Here is a 20,380-nt window from a genome sequence, read left to right as displayed (position 1 = left end):
CGCTGTATTTTGATTTAGGTTGATGCCTTGGTTCTTCCCAATACTTGATCTATAAGCAGTTGCCCGAGAACTCCCCAATGGAGAAGTTAGAATACTGTGGCGAGATTTAGACCTGATCAAGCTGCCTCTATGGGGTGCAATGTTTTCTTTACCAGCAGCATTTGTTTTTAAAGAATCATAGACAGCTCCCGCATCACAGGGGTCCAGCAGAAGAAAATCTCCATAAAAATCACAGGTTGCTAACTATGGGAAAACATGATCAAACAACAGCATCAGAAAATAAGACAAAATTGTTCAAGTAATGGCTAACATAATATTACCAGATATGATTCTAATTCGCTAGCATCACAAGTGGTATCTAAACAATCTCCTTCTAGTACAAGCAAATTGGCAGGAGGCTTCAGAAAATACTTTGAACTGTCACCTCCGCGCAATTTGAACTACAAAGTCAAAAATTTCATACTTATTGAAATTATTTTCAATTATTGAACCCACCATCCAAACAATTATTTTCTTCAACTGCTTGTGTAAATCAATCAGTTGCTAAGTAAGTTTGATGGACCATACTTAGAAAAGAAAGTTCCAGATAACAAAATTTCATTACTAGGCACATCATCTAACCCCCAAAATATTTCATTCTCTTCATTGACACCTGCACCAGATTCACTTCCATCAGGCTGAATGGAAGCTTTTTCCTGTTCATCTAGCCTGTTAACAAAAACTTCTGATATAGATTATACAATAAAATCACTATGCAAGAGAACAATCAAGAAAGATAGCTTCTTAAAACAAAATAACTTCTGGAACCTAAAGATCACATCAGACTGTCATTGAGGCAGATTCAACCAATAAATGAGAATAATAAAGAATAGGACCAACAGAAGCAAAAAAGAGAGTAGTTAATATGCATTGCAGGTTAAGGATACAAATAGCAAAAGATACATGATCACGCTTTTATAATGTAGGTAATTACAATTTTTAATATGTTGAAGTCATATAACCTAAGACATTGTAAGCATGGCGACCAGCTACTTGATGGATATGTGATTTAGTCCATAAAAGATAGACCCACAACCAATTTTTGGCCACAGCAGTCTACAATTAGCCTAGCATATCTGGGTTTTGGGATAAGCCGGATCGAATGATCAGCCCAAAATTTGCACAAAAAAAACAAAAAACAAAAAAGAGTAGACTTTAAGCTGGACCGACTCACACTCCTAATGATATGAAGGACAGGAAAAAATGATATCCATGCCATCAATTGCTGCTGAGAAATTGAAAGCCTTAAACAGCAACTGATGGATGTTGAGGTTATGTATGTGAAAAATTTACTGTTTGATACAAAACTAAAGATGAAGTTAATAACATAATACATCAACTGGCAGATACAAGAGTGAAATCAGATAATATAAGTTGATATCTCTGCCCCTAGTGTGAATCTTGCACTGACCAAACTCAACACTGTCTAATGTGTTTTGATTTATGGTTATGAGAATTTAGAAAGTACAACACATCAGTGGCAGAAAGGCTAGTGGAGAGACAACACAGGTTTCGAGACATAACATAAACATATAACAAAAAGGTTACGGATCAAAATTTTAATTTTTATCATTAATTGTATGAAGTGGAAGAACCAGATATTTGCGCAATGAGAAATAAAAGAATATACCATTTTTAATATAAGTAATTTGGATAACTTGAGGGTTGAAGTACCATTACCAATACCTATATTGGTAAAAGTATGCACCTAAAAATGGTATGCCATGTACCATTACCAATACCTATCTATATTGGTAAAATTATGTACCTAAACATGGTATGCCGCTTGGCATGGACCCAGCAAAACTGAGATGATGTATCATATAAATGTACAGCATCATGGAATGTATGCGTGGTGATCCCTTACAAGTACAGTATGGTAATACAGCTGATATTGACCAATAAGCACTAGTAATCAAGATACGTCGTCTCGACACCGGGCTCTATACCAATGCCACATTATCACTATATCGGTATGGTACGCCCCCCATATCATATACCGATATTGAACTAGTACGGTACGCTCTGTACCGCTTGATATGGTACGGTACGGTACGGCGTACCATGCTAGTAATTAAATCCTTGAATAACTAGCATGATATCTTGGGCTAAAGGCATCTTTAAGTTTTTGCAGAAGGCATGATGAGTGTACCTACTAAATATTTTAACATTTCGAAACATTCAAAAAAGAGCATGCATAGGAAATAAAAAAGATATGTATTCTCCAAAACAAGGTTTGCGGTCTCGATACCAGACCCGTACCAGTGCCACACTAGCACAGTGTCGGTACGATATGATACAGAATTTTTTTTACGTGACGAGAGTCGATACGCCACTCATATCAGATACCAGTACCGAATTGGTACGGTACGGTACGCTCCGTACCGTCCGGTTCAGGCCAGTATGGCGTACTATGCTCCAAAACAACAATCTTCAAGAAAAAGTGACAAACTAGCAGTGGTGGTAGCAGATAATCATCGTCCTCTCTTTAACTAAACATCTCAAAAATTTGCAAATGAAGTTAAAAAAAACATGAAACATGAATGTTGACAACTCTTCCTCCTTTTACAATAACAAATATGCAAGAAAATTTCTTAAGATCCAAAAATAAAAAAGAAAATAGAAACCAAATGACACTAGATTAGTTGGGGGGATGGCCTGCTTATGCATAGACATGCCTAAAGGGTGAGAGAAATCAATAAAATAGAGAACAGAGAGTAGTGAAGAAACTAGGAAGGGAGTTGAAGGAGGGATAAGGAAAGAGACAACTTTCTTTTTTAACAACAAACTCACATATAATACGTGATTGAAGACTATCTTTAGCTTACCTATCTTTCATATATATATATATATATATATATATATATATATATATATAGCCAACTTTGTTAACCAACTAATCATATATATTTTACGAAAACTTAGGGCTCAAGTAACTTGTAGGTAAAGTGACTTCATGGCCAAGTCAATAAAGGTCCAAGTTCCTTAAGGACTAAGTAAATTATGGGACGCTAAAAAAAATACTAAATAAATTCACACCTAATACACAAACAAATTTGGACTATATGATAGTTTTGATGTTTTAGTATGCTCCATTAACACTCCAAGTAATTGAATGAGGACTTGAATCATCTGATAAAATTGTGCCACGTGACCCGAGCCCTTAACTTCACCACCAGATTATACATGTAGTTTTTGCTTCTCTTCTGTCCCTTCTCTGTCATTTTAGTTCCTCCAAACCCAAACATGACCAGCTGCAACAATATTAAACAGATTTTATTGGCATTTATTCTTTAAAAGAAATTCTGATCTGCAGATTGAACTTTAAATCCCAATACGATGCAATCCAAGTGATTATGGCTTGACTATTTTGAAATAAACAGATACCCAAATGCAACAGGTTCGATCAGTAATCAATTGGTGCTTGGTTCCAATGTTGATGCATAGACACATGTTAAGCTATACACAATATTTTTTTAACCTTTGTTAAACACTACACTGTGAAAGGAGGGTGCATTCATAATTTATTCTTATCAAAGGTTTTTGTATAAAACCTACGATGGATGTTGTAACTGAAAGGCTAGTATGTAAGACTAAGTTTTTTTTTTTGGGTACAATGGTCGCTCACATTAATCTGGCGTGAGTGCAACCGAGCCAAGAAGCATAACGTGGCATAAAGGTGGGGCTACAGTATCAGCCCATGTCCATGAGACCTCTCCTGAATGATAGACAGCAAAGGAGGCAACCCAATCTACCACCATGTTCGCCTTCCGATACACATAAGTAGCCTGAAAGAAGTCAGTCTCTCGCCATCTGCTAATATTCTTGAGATGATCTTCGTCACCATGTCGCTCATCATGGATACAATCGATCACCGTAGCAGAGTCTCCTTCCAAAGTGATATCACCAACCCCTAGAACACTCCTCGCATAAGTGATGCCCTCCCATGCCGCCTCAAGCTTCGCTCCTATGACTATCGCGTCACAAGTGTGCCGCCCACCTGCGGCAATCAATCTGAAGTTGTGATCACGGAGCACAAACCCCGTCCCTCCTCTGTCTCCTCCTGCTAGCACACAACCGTCGAATTTCATCTTGAGGTGACCAGAGGATGGGGGTTCCCAAGCAACAAAGGTGACTCTGGGCGCTGTGACAGCGGTGTGGGAACTCTAGATGTCCCTAGCCCTTCCAGGTGAAATCGTCCTAGTAGGATTGATGATCTCGGCCGCATGACGAATAGCTTTGTCCACCACAACTCTCGAGAATGCCCTCCTACCCTCAAAGGTACAAGCATTTTGTCTAACCAAATATGGTAATCCAAGTAGGCATAGGTGATGCCCCACTCCACCGTCCCTAGTCTCCTCATAAATACCCTCAGATGATGTAATAAGTCCTCCACCGACCCCCATCCTTGCGGCAAAGGAAGTGCTACACTCCACGCCTGCATCACCCGAGGGCAGCTAAGAAGAACATGGCTAATAGTCTCCTCCGTGTCAGGGCAGGAAACACCTTAGATACTAAAATCTGAAAGTCTTACTTAATAAAATTATTATCTAGCCGGGAGCTTTATGCAAAAACCTTCACTGAGAAGACAGGAAACTAAGGTGAAAACATGGATCAAATGTCTTAGGAGTACATGAGAATTTAGATTATTATAGAATAGCTTTTTCGTCATAACTACAGTCATAATTCATTTGACTTCTTCATCCTGGCCAAATTGAAAAGCAAATAAATGCTGCAGACCAGTCAGCAAAAGAGCACGTAATATGTCTCACTGAGGGAGCATAAAACAGATTGAACAAAGGATCTACAAGCTCATCATTCTAAAAACTTGCAGGACAACTTCCAGCAAGTTCTAATTAACATATCAAGTTGTCGGATATAGAATTCAAGGTATAAATCTTAGTCTAATTTATCTTCATTGAAGTTTCTATATAAATGCCAATCTTTGTATGATTCCTAACATCTCCAAATTGACACATCAAGCTGGGGGGTATAGAAAGCGCAGGGCAAATGTCAGGTCAAGATTGTCTTCACAGAAATTTCTATGCAGATGCACACTTATATATGGCATCATTTTAGCCCCAGCAGCAAAGGTGTATGTGATACCTTAGGTAAATGAATAAGATGGTTTGGTGGGGGCAACACAAACAGCAGATAGGGCACCCACATAGAAATATTCGTGGACCAGCTAAAATAGAGCTTTGCCTGCTCGGATAAGACACTGCCTAAAATGCATAAAAACATCATTAGGTTAATGGTATTTGTGCTGCAGCATAAAGACAGTGAATGCATGTGCAATCCAGTACCTACCAAGGACTTAAAACAAAACAGCATGTATCACTGGGCCACTTCTTGGAGGCAAATTATAATGTCAAAGGACCTACAAAAGACTAGTTCAAGCAATGATCTGTCTACAATTTTTTCACTAACATAAGGAAAACAGAAAGGTCCAACCACATTTACTCCTGTAATAGTAACTACCAATTCAAACTGGAATTTATAAAGGGCAAAAAAGTTAATCATTTTTCCTTTTTATTCATAATAAGAACAATAGCAAAAAAGAACTAACTTAGACAGGAATGGTGAATAGTAACAAGATAAAATTTATGTAAATTGAAGATATTAAGAAAAATAACAAAACTAAACAATATCAATGCTCTCACAGTATTTGATGGGACTAAATCAATTTGCAAAAAAAGTGTTCAATTCCCAGTCCTTAGTCAATCATCTCTCTACATGCTCCCATCCTTCTACTTTCATTAATTGCTAAGCAACTCAAACAGAGAATCAAAAGCATGCTACAGGCCATAATGATGTTTCAATAGTCCTCCATTGGGTTACAAAAAAGTAGTTAGGACACCATTAGGAGATTGTGTCGATAGGAAAATCAAAAAAGTAGTAACATGGGTGATTCAAATAGTTACAGTGAGATGCAAACTGCTAACAGCAGGCATTCACCATGCATGAATTCAGTTTTCCCCGTGAATCCATTTAAACCATCTCGCTGTGCTTATCTTTATCTTAACAACTAGTACACCATCTAAATCTCCATAACCTTTAATATATCCCAGTAGTCACTCAATTTCCCTAAATTAGATTAACATGATGCATGATCAAAGGCCCATCGACACAATCTCCTAATGCCAATCGGGAAGCCTATATGGCCTTTAAGGACCCGTTTGTTTCGTGGAAAAAAAATTTTTCTCACTAGAATGTTTTTTCTAGGAAGCTAATGCCTAGGTATATGATGCCTGAAAAAGTGGTTTTTGCATATTTGGTTGATTATGGAAAAGTGGAACATTCAGAAGTAGCTTATGTTTGGTTGAACATCTACTTTTCTGGCAAAATTGTGTAAAATACCTATAATGTCCTTAATAAAGGAAAAGACCTTACCCCATAAAAGCTTAAGAAAACTTTTAGAAAAAAATTCCCCCAATTCCCTGTGAGTGCCCGATCCTTTTGGCCTTTTGATCGGGCAGGACCAGGCTGTGGTCCCGTGGACCATCACGTGCTTTTTCCCCAGGTGTATATTGGTTGGGCAAACGAGGCCAGGCAGCATCGCAAAAAGAAGGAAAAAAAAAAAAGAAAGTGCGAGAGAAAGGAAGAAACGCTAAACAAATATTTTGGACGTGGAATGCCCGTGCGTACAGGATGGCAAGTGCTGAGTTGCCATCTTGGCTGCCCACCGTAATCCCCAAAATCTTGAGCACGTGCAAGAACCATGGTGGTTGTGCGTGATTACCGAAAACAACCAAATTTCTTTCCCTCCCTTGAGCTAAACCATCACCTATCAGGCTTCTCTTCTTCTCCTTCTCTCTCCCTCTCCTTGCCTTCACTGTCGCTGGCACCCGTGACCAGGCCTCACCAGCACCTATGATCGAGTCGCTAACCAAAGACCTTCCACCTCTTTTGTTTCAAAGGTGAGTCACCGGATTCCATCCCTTCTCCAACCTATTTTGTTCATATCTCACCAAATATAAGCTAAGATTCATTTTTAGAAAAAGCTACTCAATGAACTCTACTCTTCCAACATGATCTGATATGTCCTTTATTCTGAAACTGGAACACTTGTAGCCTCTCATTTCTATGATTTTTGGGGTTCAGATTTTGGGCAACATGAGGTTTAGTAGGCTCTTTTCATGGGGATCATTTTATTGCTGACCAAATGTTTGATAGAATGCCTCAACCGGATGTTGTCTCAAAATTCAATAATAGTTGTTTTGTTATTCAAAAAAATAAATAAATCCCATCCCTTTCTTGATTCCTTCTCTTTCTATCTCTTTAGGGATGTTGATCTGCCAACGTTGGTCGGATCCTATTTCTAGATCAGCAGCCCAAACCCATCAAATCCCCCTATTTCACCTTCTCTGATTTTTGGTCCATCATGATCTTGACCTGTTTCCTTGAACCACCAGAGTTCTGGTGGCATCACCACAACTGACCACCCAAGATAAACAGCCTTGACATTTTGATCTATGTTTATTTCTCTAATATGGACACTAGACTCATTTTTCAAAGTGTAGATCAATATTGGGTCACCTGATTATAATAGCTATACAAATATTTGCCTATTTGTCTAATTATAATCTAGTTTGTTTCATAAAGCTGATTTTTGCATGTTTAAGTATATGGCTCAGGTAATTGGCTTGTTTTTGCCTTCGATCATGTGATATCTTATAGTTACATTGAAAAGCCGTTGTCTCTCACTTTCCCTTTTGATCTTGCCTAGTCATTTTTGATTATGTTGGATTGCATGTTAGATTCAATTGATGCTAAACATCAAACTACTTTGATTGTTGTGGGTCTGTGACTTGCCTTTATTTGACTATCTCTTCGTTGCTTTTGGTGCATGTGTTTTCCTTGAGTTTGATAGCGATGACATTCTAAATTCGATATATGCAGTAAAGTCATCTGTAGCCAGTAGAAATAGATGTTTCTTTCTCTAGTCCATGTTGTATATCCCACACAACTCATTTAAGCATGTTCAAAAATTCATGGTTCTGTCAAGGCACATATGATCTTAGAAAGAATATGGCTACATAAGTATCATCATCTAGCCCCAACTGATCGAGATCAACAACAATGATCATGTTGTCTCTACCAAGATCTGATCAAATTTGGGATGCCGAGCACCACCACCTGGCCAATCCTTCCTTCCTCCCCCTTCCGGTTTGGATATGAAGCTCAATCAAGTCCATTTCGATCCTCAAGTTTCTTTTAAATTTTAAATAGTTGAATATGAATTAATTTATATTCTTAAATGGTTTCTAATAGGTGTTGTCGATTTGTTGAATCGAACATAGCAATCTTTGGGCACACCAAGGTAAGTGACCTGGCACAAACTTTACTAATTTTCAAATTATTGGTCAATTTTAATTTATATGGACTATGAAAATATAAATCATATTGATATGATTGGCTTTGCAATTTGAGATCAAGCATATGAATGTTTTACGATCCATGTTTTTATAGCATTATCTCATAGATATTTATGTACGAATGATTTCCAAAATTATGAAAAAGTGTATTTTCTATAAAGGGGATACACATAGGGTCTAATTATGAATTATGAACTTTTATGAGAAAAGTTGATTTACGAAAAATAATTTCTGATAGTTTTATCATTAAAGATTATTTATGGATCACGAACTCTATAAAGCCATTTAGTATCTTATTCATGTATATTTAAGAAAATATAAAATATCTTATGAGCTCTCAGATTGCTATGACCGTCCTAGAAATGGGGGCTAATCAACACCCTAGAGCTAGCATCCAACGAAAACGGCCCTCTGGCAACGGGTTAAAATTGGTAACGAACACGAACTATGATATCTTGTCAATTACAAAAATAACCCTATCACAGGTTATAGTAACTGTAGCGCAAAAAATCTGAAAGCAAAATTTTAATTGATAGTATGAATAAATGGCAAATATTTGACAATTATGAAAAATTTAAATTGCATTTTTAGCTTTACGAACTTGCATGATTTGTGCGTACATGATTGGATTGCTACGATATAGTTTGTTATTATGCATACAAAATGTTTTATTTTACAGTAAAAGTTTACTTTCCAAATGATGCATTGAAACATATAAAATTTAGGCTTGATCCGGTAAGGTAGTGCATGATTACTTACTGACCTATGAAGCCACTCTTCTCGTTTTTCTTCTTTTACAGCCTGCTGGGAGCACAAAGGGATAATTGAGGTTTGGAGGTTGAAATAAGAAGCTCGGAAATATTTTAGTAGAAATCAAGTTGGTTAATATTTTTGATGAATTATGAATTTATTTGATATTGAATTTAGAAGCTTTGTACCTATATCTTCGTTATTTAATGGAGAAATTTTTGGACCTCTCCTATTATGTACTTTTTGATTGTGAATTTTTATGCAAATCATCTTTTGGGCTTTGTGTTATTGTGAGTGTTACCCCGCGGTAGCACGGCCACATCATATTCCGGATTTGGGGCATGACATTCCTAGCTAGTGAGAATTGAATTTTTCCATATCCCACATGAGTTTTTCTTTTTCATGAAATGTATGAATCTTATTCCTCTGAAAAAAGCTACTTTTTCATCTCTCTCCTTTGAAAATTCCATCCAAACATAAGGCATTTCTACATTTTTTCGTTGACCACACCTTCGTCCCTCCTCTTCCCGCAATCCAAACGAGTCCTAAATTCAAAAACTAATCATGAAATGTCATTCTTTCATCTTCATACATACATTTGCTGCCTTGTTTCCAAGCATTTAGATGTTTCTCTTCTCAAAACCTCAAAGGCGTGTTGAATATTAAATTCCAAAAATATAACAGAATTATAGCAGCTTTATGGACATGCTTGCTACTTTCTCTCAAGATATTCAATGATTTCACTTTACAAAACCCAGCAAGCCAATCAGACAAGTCATTCAACAAATAGTCACTAGGAAGCCATAGGTCAACCAGGTTAAAGTTCAACATAATGAAATAAATTAGAGTTTCAAAAATTTCAGAGTTTTTCAGTCTACATGGAAGATATCTCCAACTCATATTTAGTAAGATGGAATAAACTTTGAAAATAGGCCTCGGAATATCTAAGTAAACATTATCGCGCATTCATAAATGAGAAAGGGAAAAGAGCAATTAAAGAAAATCATAGCTATCACAGAGGTACTTGTCCACCCTAAGACATGAAAAACACATACTCCTAATATGCACCCACTGCATGACAATCATCTTGGCGGCAATCCTACCAAGAACACTAGTAGATATGTCCTCTTTTCCCCTTGTCATCAACATATCATGAAACAGTTTTATGAACATGGTGACATAAGCAAGCTTCTGACTTAAGCATCACGTTGCAGCTACTTCATTCTTTTCGATGCATGCCTAATTCAGCTTAATATCTGTAAATATGGTTGAAAGGGGTCATCCAGCACTTCTATAATAACTGAATGGATGTTTAGAATAAAGGTAAAGCTCAAGTACATCGGTAATAATTGAAAAAAGGTTTAAGCTTCCAAGGCAAAGATAACAATGGGGAAAGACTCAAAAGAAACAACCGTTTAGGATAATAGAAAGACTGGCAGATATCCACAATTACAATCTGAGACTGCAGATCTACTGGAAGGTGGTAGAACTACTATTTATGTTCTTAAGAGCATGAACAAGATGGAGGATAAGATTTGTGAAGGAAGAACTGGGTGATATCTTGTCATGAACAAAATTAAGCTTCCAAATTCTACATATATTGAATGGCTTGATAAGTTCCATCTGCAACATCCAAATTCCACCATTTTTAATTTGACAACCCTTAGCCACAATCCTACCATCCCCTCAAAAAAAGGATTTATTTTTTTTTAAAAAAACACCAGTATCCATGTTGTTATCACTACATTCCAAACACAAATTTCTGGCTCACTTGCATTGTTAAATGTAAATAGTTGAACTTGATGCAATGCAAACCTAATTCAGATATCTCAGTGCAAAAACTAGTAATGCACATACATCCAGGTAAAGATCACTCTCCATACATATTCATTTCCTTGTACAGCATGTTTGTGTACCTCTAGATACCAGAATAATTTTCAACTACAATTTATATATCGCCAAGCGGACTAAAGGGGGAAGGCATGGTAAAGAGGGAATGCCCAAGTACAACAAAGAAGACTACCCGGCCTCTGAATTTTTTTCTCTCTGTAGGGCACCATTCCCCTTTTGCTTCCCGGAAAGAGTTCTTGTTATTTTTGATACAAGATTTTCCGAGATGGAAAAAAGAAGCACAAGTTAAAATCTGAAGAAATTGCATTTTTCCAATGCAAATTTTCTAGCCACATAAATAACAAATAGCAAGGTGAAATTTTCTAATGGGGCATGCATGAAGCACCATTCCTTTCCGGGGTGATCTCGTGGTATATCCTTCCTTAGCATTGTTACAGGCCCTTAATATCATTATCTCAAACATATTCTTAATCACTGAAATTCACCACCCTACCACTAATGCCATGCTAACACACTTTAACCTAATGCAGTCCAAAATTCTAATTTTAGTTTCCTCACTTCGCCTAATAACCTTTTATACGCTACAATTTCTCTCCAAACTAACTGCACCTAATGCGAGTCAATATCTAAATTTCTTTCTCTGTCAGATCTAGTAACCTTCTCTTAAACCAACCTGTCATGAGAACATTTTACAATAAAAGAACACTCTTTCCACCAAAAGCAAGACAAGAGAGAAATTGCACACAATAGTTAGTCATGTTTTAAGGGGGAAAAACAAATTCCAAATTATCAGAGCACAAGGTACTCAGCATCAAGCAATGCAAAGGGAAAGCATCACAATCCGCACCTCTTCTGTCAAAGAAACTCCAAGGCATGCAAAACCAGAGAATACAAATACTCTACTTTCCGGCTATACACGTGAACCGAACCTTGAAGCGGCAGTGCAGCTACACCCAAGAATCCCCATTCAAAAAAAGAAAAAAATAAAGAAAAAAAATCACAACATAAACTAAAAAATGGAGAAATAACAACAAAAAAAGATAATTTTTGCTAGGGTTTCTGGACCGAACCTTCAGCAAAGTTCACGGAGTGGAGCACATGGTCCTGGTCGGACGAGATCTCGCCAGAACAAATCTTGAGCAAATACTCTTCAAGATTCTTGGCAAGATCGACTTCCCAATTGGACTGGAGGTCGCGACTGGGCTGAAGGATGTGGAATCTGGCTCCCCCGGCCTCGCTGGTCCCCTTAAACTCCTCTCTATCCATCTTCGAGGGGCGGAGGCCAGATATCCACCGGCCGCCCTAGCTCCTCCACCCCGTCCCAAAAACCCTAGACCCCCGAACGGAATCCGAGCAAGAACCGGCGGAGAGCTTCTTGGGACCAGAGATTAGGGTTTCGAAGGGCTTCGAGGTGAAACTCTAATGGAGGCGGGGGGGGGGGGGGGGGGAGAGAGAGAGAGAGAGAGAGAGAGAGAGAGAGTGCAAGACGAAATCCTGGGGGGAGAGAACGCGAGACGAGTTCTTCGGGAAAGGAGGAGAGAGTTTTGGTTTGGAGAATTCCCGCTCGAACATCTGAGAGCGAGAGCTGCACCACGCGGCGTAGGGCGCCTTACACGCTTTGTCGGGTGTGCCGCGGTGGCCAGGACCGTGGGATGGAAATCCCAAGTGTGCGCTGGAAGGGATCATCTTTTGTTGGATGGATGTTGGGTCTGTTTTCTGAACGTTGAACTAACGGGCGGGCCGGGCCAGGTTCAGGTCGATATCAGCCCGTTATTATATCATTTTATCAACCCCCGAGCCCTAGCCTGCTATTTATCACGCCTCCGGCTTTCGGGCATTTCAAAAGTTGTTTATCATCTGGGCTTTGTTGGCTTCACTACCTAAAGCACTGTTTTTCAGCGGTCCCGTCCAGGGCCCAACAAAGCATTAGTAGCCAATTTTCTAAATTGCTAAATCAAATAAGTGCATTTAAATAGGAAAACAAAGGCAGCACAAGAAAAAGGCACCATTACTTGGAGCAATCGCCAGAAAGGGTAGCGATGATTGGTTGGTGGACTCCTTTCGCCGGTGGTCGGACTGGTGAGGAGACGAGACGAGACGAGAGGAGGCAATGGGGGCGGACTTCTTTTGCCACATGATGGAAAGATGAAAGAAGGCCCTCGCGAGGAGCTGATAGCCGGTAGGAGATTATCGAGTTGAGGGGTGGGGCCCTCATTGGTGGGCGATAGCTTGGCGGGGTTCGGGGGTTGTCAGGTTGAGGGAAGGAAGCAAGGAGGATGCACAAACCCATGACACTGTCGTCTCCTTTCCTTAGTCAAGCAATGAAATGAACCAAGCTCTAAGCCTCCAATGGGTTAGGGATGTAAATATTAGGGTTGTAAATCCATGAGGATACTTAAAAATTATTACATATATATAATATATATTTTGATTAAAATAATCAGGCTCAGATCGAGTTAATGTAAATCCGAATAAGTATCGATCTAGGGATGGGCTCAAATTTCAGGCCCTGTTTGTACCATTGGGTTAACAAATGAAGCCCAAGCCCATCCAAAACATGTCGAGCTCAGGCAGGTCGACGGGCCACTCGGTATTTGAGCAAATCTACTCCAACTGTTAGCAGCACTTTAAGAAGCGATTTTTTCAGAATTTAACCCCATATTTTGGTATAATTATCGAGAGATTATACTCTTAGAACTCATTTAGTTCGTGAAAAGAATTTTTCCTCACTGTATTTTTTTTTCTTAGGAGGCTGATGTCTGGGTATATGATGCCTAGAAAAATGATTTTTGCATAATTGGTTAATCATAGGAAAGTTGCACATTTTAAAGTAATTATATTTGGTTGAGCATCTATTTTCTTGAGAAAGTTATGTAAAATACCTGTTATACTTTTAATAAAAAAAAAGATTTTACCTCATTCTATCTAAAAGCTTAAAGATATTTTTGGAAAAAAATTATCCCAATTTTTAGCCGGTGGAAATTGAATTTTTTCATATCCTATATAAGTTTTTTTCCCCATGAAATGTAGTAATCTTATTGTTATAGAAAAGCTATTTTTTCATCTCTACCCTTTGAAAACTCTAATTAAATATAAAATATTTTTCTATTTTTTCGTAGACTATATTTTTCCTCTTCTCTTCCCACAAATCAAACGAGTCTTAAATTAATTAGCATCTTATCCCTACTTAAGAGAATGCTCGTTTTTCTTTTCCGGTGATGATTTTTTTTTTTATAAGTGACAATGGAGGGAAGACCCCTAATTAGCATTAATGAATTAGCATCGTGAAGCATGCTAAGGATGAAGCAAAGTAAATAGTGCAAAACTATTGAGTGATTTTTCTGAGTTTTTTTTAGTTATCATCTCTTCTTTTTTTTCTTTCATGTTTGGTGTAATATTAATGTCCTGATGGTTCACTTTTTGCTTTTCCCATTGACATAATCAGTTCCGTTGACCAGTGAAAATCTGCTTAAAGAAAAAAAAAAAGAGAGAGAGAGAGTCAAGATAAAATTCAAAAAAAAAAAAAAAGAATTGTATATCACAGGTGGAGCTCAAACTGCTTGGAGTCTTTAAAATATATCAGCTAGATTTTCAACAATTAGTGCAGAAAGTGCTTGCATGCATTTTAGTATAGTTTGGATGATATGCCCACACATTGTACGCATACCTTCTTGCACGTATTGAAGTGTCCATCCATACCACCAAGGTAGCATTCCATCCAAAAGGTAAATATGTTAGATTTGAGTCCAAATTGAGCCAATTCAGATTGGACCACGTCAAGATGGACTTGAATATGAGATGACCTAATTGCATCGCACCCACCTTTACCTGAGCCAATGATGATCTGGCCTTAATTTGCTTTTGGACCATTTGAATGAACAGGAAAAGAAAAGCTGGAGGTACAGCCACGTTCAAACATTCACATCATGCATTTAAGCTCGACCTGCCATTTAGGTTGTGATTTGGCAACTCGTTAGGCTTGATTCTTTGGAACCATTGCATCTTAAGATGAGAGAAATTAGACACAAACAAACTAATTATCCTTTTCCAAGCTTAACCCCTCCATATTTTCTTACATTTCTGATTTCCCTTACCTACTGATGGGGATATCTAACCTTTCTTAACCACTAATGAAGTTCTGTAAACAAAGAAAGGACAAGTGATTGGCCACCTAATCCTTCCATGGTCCGCACAATTATATGCAGAATTCTGTGTTGGAGCACAAATAAGTGAATAACCCTTTCATCGTCCAAACAAGTCATTGTGTCCCATTGTTTTGTTACCTTAGCTCAATGATCTTTGGATGTCTGTGTCTCAAGATTACTATCACAATAAGCCAGCGTCATACCTAAAGCTCGACCAACTGGACCAATTACTTAAAGTAATCTCGATTTTGATTCGGATAGAATTGAAATTCAAGTCTAAAGAATAGAGAATTAAGCAGTAATAATGTTACATCACCTTTGGTAAAACCAAAAATTGAATGGAAATACATGAGAAGGTCAAGCCTGCATGATGATCTTATGACGGAATTATAAGTCGTTAAAGCCTGTTTCAACGAAACTTGATAAAAGTAAGGCCTTTCAGAATGATGCTTCTTATATGATTGGTCTGTTGTATCTCATTTGGGACTAACTCGCTAAATGGAGTTAGAAACACTAATTTGTCGATCACGAAAGTGATCCGTTATCATTCTAGTTGTCCTATTGAGAGAGCACCATATCAAGCATCATGCTACCGAACAGGGTGAAAGGTTAGATCCTTGTGATGTCAAGAGGAAGGAAATGATCTGCACAAAAACTGACGCAAGGGATCAAGATAATTACCGAGACTCATGGGGGCATGACTGATATCAGACAAACATTCAGATCAGAAGCTCATGCTTCCATTTTTTCTTTTCAATGAACAAAGATAAGCCAGAAAGAATTAATTTCGAGTTAATCAAGCAGAACCATTGTTGTTTCGAATCACCGATGAATTGGCCTTTGGATTCGAACAGCCTATCATTCTACATATAATTTAAGAACATGTTGCTCTTGGCTCCTAAATGCTATAAAATTGTGAAGTATACACTAAACTAATACTAGACCCATCAAACATATTGCAAGTAACATGCTCAAATGAGGGGACCATGAATGTTCTCCATCGCCATCTATTAAGAAACTCGCAAACCTCGCTGTCAAATGCCAACCACTGGTTTGCTAACAAAATAAATAGTGACACCAAATCACAGCTATGATAAGTCTTTCAGAAGATGGGGTGCAACCACCGAACTCTACTGGAGTCCGGAAAGCTTGCGGAAGGCGCTGCCAAGTTTTAGCACTTGTTGGTCTTTGTCATGTCCTCCAATGTACTCTGTTTTTTTTCTTCTTGAGTTCTACCAACCTATCTTCTTTTGGAGCTGGTCAACATCTTCTCTTGGCCTTTACTTGGCATGATCATGTGAAGAGTTTGAAAATTGCCATTTGTTTAGCTCACGGGAAGCCTATTTGTATGGCTTGACCTAGGGGCAAAATGATTTAGATATATGGTCATGTCCACTTATCTTCCATTTGCTGAAATTACAGATGGACAGCCAGAAAAAGCAGCTATTTTCAACTATCAGGGAAAAACACCTCATATCTTCGTAGCATTAAAATATTTTCAAATAGTTTTAGCAATATTGATTGTGCCATAGTAGATGCGTCAAATGGGTGAACGTATGCAATCGACAGATGCCTTGATAGATGCGTCGCATGATTGAACATAAAGTTTTTGAAATGAAAGTTACATGATTCAAGACTTCACATGAAATTTATTTTCTTGATTCTATGACATTCATCGATTGCACATATTGTATGGTATATGTTGCACACAAGAATCAAATCGATTGGGATAGCATTACTCGGTTAATTGTAAGGGCGCCTTTGCTAGAACAGATGTCTTCCAATTTGATACATGCGTGCAACATATGAAAGAAGATGGAGTGATTAGGAGCTATTTCTCAAATGAGGTTCTAGGAAAGAGCCTGATAGTGGTTCAGCCACATGATTTATTTTCAAAAGTAGTTGTAACAACCCAGGACATCACCCAAAATGGCTAGCCGGAAGGGCTAGCCGGAAGGTATTATTTGAGTTCCTTGATCTTGTATAAGTACCCAAGATCTATCCAGCGAATAACCGATGTGGGACTAAACACACGCCCGCACGGGTCCTCCCATACTATCCCCGTTCAAGCCCTGACGTCCTCGTCAGGCTAAGGGTTCAAATCTAATCCAAATACCACAATTGGCCTGTGGTCAGCCCCAATGAATCCGTACTGCAGTGTCCCCTAGTCCACATAGGTTATGGGACGGGTCCGCTCTGATACCATTTGTAACAACCCAAGACCTCACCCAAAATGGCTAGCCGGAAGGTATTATTTAGGTTCCTTGATCTTGTATAAGTACCCAAGATCTACCAAGCGAATAACCGATGTGGGATTAAACACATGCCCGTATGGATCCTCACATACTCCCCTCGTTCAAGCCCCGACGTCCTCGTCAGGCTAAGGGTTCATATCTATTCAAATCTAATCACAAACACCATGATTGGCCCGTGGTCAGCCCCAATGGATCCATGCTGCAGTGTCCCCTAGTCCACATAGGTTATAGGCCGGGTCCGCTCTGATACCATTTGTAACAATCCAGGACCTCATCCAAAATGGCTAGCCGGAAGGTATTATTTGGGTTCCTTGATCTCGTATAACTACCCAAGATCTATCCAGCGAATAACCGATGTGGGACTAAACACACGCCCACACGGATCCTCACATACTCTCCTTGTTCAAGCCCTGACGTCCTCGTCGGGCTAAGGGTTCAAATCCATTCAAATCTAATCACAAACACCACGATTGGTCCGTGGTCAACCCCAATGGATCCGTGCTGCAGTATCCCCTAGTCCACATAAGTTATGGGTTGGGTCCACTCTGATACCATTTGTAACAACTCAGGACCTCACCTAAAATGGCTAGCCGGAAGGTATTATTTGAATTCCTTGATCTTGTATAAGTACCCAAGATCTACCCAGCGAATAACCGATGTGGGACTAAACACACGCCCGCACAGGTCCTCACATACTCCCCCGTTCAAGCCCTGACATCTTTGTCAGGCTAAGGGTTCAAATCTAATCACAAACACCACGATTAGCCCATAGTCAGCCCCAATAGATCCGTGCTGCAGCGTTCCCTAGTTCACATAGGTTATGGGCCGGGTCCGCTCTGATACCTTTTGTAACAACCCAAGATCTCATCCAAAATAGCTAGCCGGAAGGTATTATTTGGGTTCCTTGATCCTATATAAGTACCCAAGATCTATCCAGCGAATAACCGATGTGGGACTAAACATACGCCCGCACGGGTCCTCACATACTCCCCTCGTTCAAGCTCTGACGTCCTCGTCTGGCTAAGAGTTCATATCTATTCAAATCTAATCACAAACACCACAATTGGCCCGTGGTCAACCCCAATGGATCCATGCTGCAGTGTCCCCTAGTCCATATAGGTTATGGGTCGGGTCCGCTCTGATACCATTTGTAACAACCCAGGACCTCACCCAAAATGGCTAGCCGGAAGGTATTATTTGAGTTCTTTGATCTTGTATAAGTACCCAAGATCTACCCAGCGGATAACCGATATGGGACTAAACACACGTCCGCATGGATCCTCACAGTAGTTTAGACACATTATTTACTTTTTGGAAGAAGTTTGAGACTATTTTGTGGCCTTGACATCAGCTAATTTGCTATGTGATTAGAGTAGCCTTGGAAGCACTAGTGGTATGTGCCAAAATATATTAAAGGGATATAATTGGAGTTATATGAATCTTCCTTCATTAGTTGATACTTTAAAGGGGTTTCTTGGAATGAAAGAACAAAAGATGATTGGTGAAGTTTTAAGTGTTGAATCACTTCTCAACGGTATGTTCTACGTCTAAAGATCTAATTCTAGATTAAACATTCATTTCGTGGAGACAAAATTTAAAGTATGCATCTATGTATGTATCTACATATATATATACATACATAAATACATGTGTTAGAATAATTTTAGAGATCATGTAACAACCTCCATCATCAATAATATTTTTTTATTAGCATGATTCTATATCATCCTATATTATTTTTTTGTATAAAGGTTGTACACGAATATATATAACTCCTGAGATGTACCGAATATAATGGAACAAAGAAATAAAATTACTTTTCTCTCTCTATCGTTTCTCTTTTTTTGCAAATATTTTAACACGGTATCAAAGCCACCGATCACGTAACCTGCTGCCATCACCTCTTATGTCTTTGTTGTAGTTGTGGAGTGATTGGTTATACCCCTATTTGATTTTGATGAGCTCAAAGCATTTGAGTATATTTCATGTCATACTAATGAATTCAATCTAGTATCTCAAGCAAATATATGTGAATTTATATTTAAGAGCATCGAGCTTTTGTTCAAGGTCATTTGGCTAAGTACTGAACTCAATTAAGCCAAAGTCTGAAGCTCGAGTCGACTCCGGAAGATTACGAGTCGACTCCAAGTGTTTCAGAGGTTCCGACACAAGCCCGAGTCGACTCCGGTACACTACGAGTCGACTCCGACTGCGAACAGACAAAAAGACAGAAAGATGAATTTCAGACCCTGTCACCGAGTCGACTCCGACGATTACGAGTCGACTCCGAAGCTTACCGAGTTGACTCTCGACGGTTCCGAGTCGACTCCAAGGAGTAACAGACAGAAAGACAGAGAAGTGTTTTCTGGACCCTGTTACCGAGTCGACTCCAGAAGAATTCGAGTCGACTCCAACGTTTGGCGAGTCGACTCCTAAACAAGCAAGAGTCGACTCTCAGAGGAAAGCAGACTGAAAGGCAGAAAATCAAACAAAGTGACTCTGTGAACGAGTCGACTCCGAGAATATGAGAGTCGACCCCAAGTCAGCCGAGTCGACTCCAAGATGATCCGAGTCGACTCTAAGGCAGTTCAACTCCAAAGATAGAGGATCAGTTTTTGAGCTCTGAGAGCCGAGTCGACTCCAAGATGATCCGAGTCGACTCCAAGGCAGTTCAACTCCAAAGACAGAGGATCAGTTTTCGGGCTCTAAGAGCCGAGTCGACTCCGTCTCCAAAAGTGCCGAGTCATCTCCGGATATTGGCGAGTCGACTCGAGGTTTGGCCGAGTCGACTCCAGAACGGGACAGCACTTTAATTCAAATTCTGTACAGTGGGCGAGTCGTCTCTAGTAAAGCAAGAGTCGACTCCAGCAACAGCTGAGTCGACTCCAGATCGAGCGAGTCGACTCCGACCCCAACGAATACATTGTCAGGAGGTGCAGACTGTGCAGAATGGCCACAAATC

General features: G+C 39.1%; 2 long non-coding RNA genes and 1 pseudogene across 2 annotated transcripts; 1 reads left to right on the top strand and 2 right to left on the bottom strand.

Annotated features, from left to right (window-relative positions):
- The window catches only part of LOC113461416, a 48,832-nt pseudogene that overhangs the window by 4,574 nt on the left and 23,878 nt on the right, over positions 1–20,380 (bottom strand).
- Positions 2,903–12,456, bottom strand: LOC120112431. The gene is made up of 3 exons (XR_005514061.1): positions 12,089–12,456; positions 11,866–11,965; positions 2,903–3,293 (listed from the first exon to the last, which is right to left on the bottom strand). It is a non-coding gene; the product is annotated as an uncharacterized LOC120112431 (long non-coding RNA).
- LOC120112430 lies at positions 6,434–11,869 on the top strand. The gene is made up of 3 exons (XR_005514060.1): positions 6,434–6,959; positions 8,314–8,362; positions 9,218–11,869. It is a non-coding gene; the product is annotated as an uncharacterized LOC120112430 (long non-coding RNA).

The sequence above is a fragment of the Phoenix dactylifera genome, chromosome 11 (assembly GCF_009389715.1).
Source record: "Phoenix dactylifera cultivar Barhee BC4 chromosome 11, palm_55x_up_171113_PBpolish2nd_filt_p, whole genome shotgun sequence".
NCBI lineage: Eukaryota > Viridiplantae > Streptophyta > Magnoliopsida > Arecales > Arecaceae > Phoenix > Phoenix dactylifera.
Note: the sequence above shows the minus strand (reverse complement) of the source record. Positions and strands in the feature narration are given on the sequence as shown.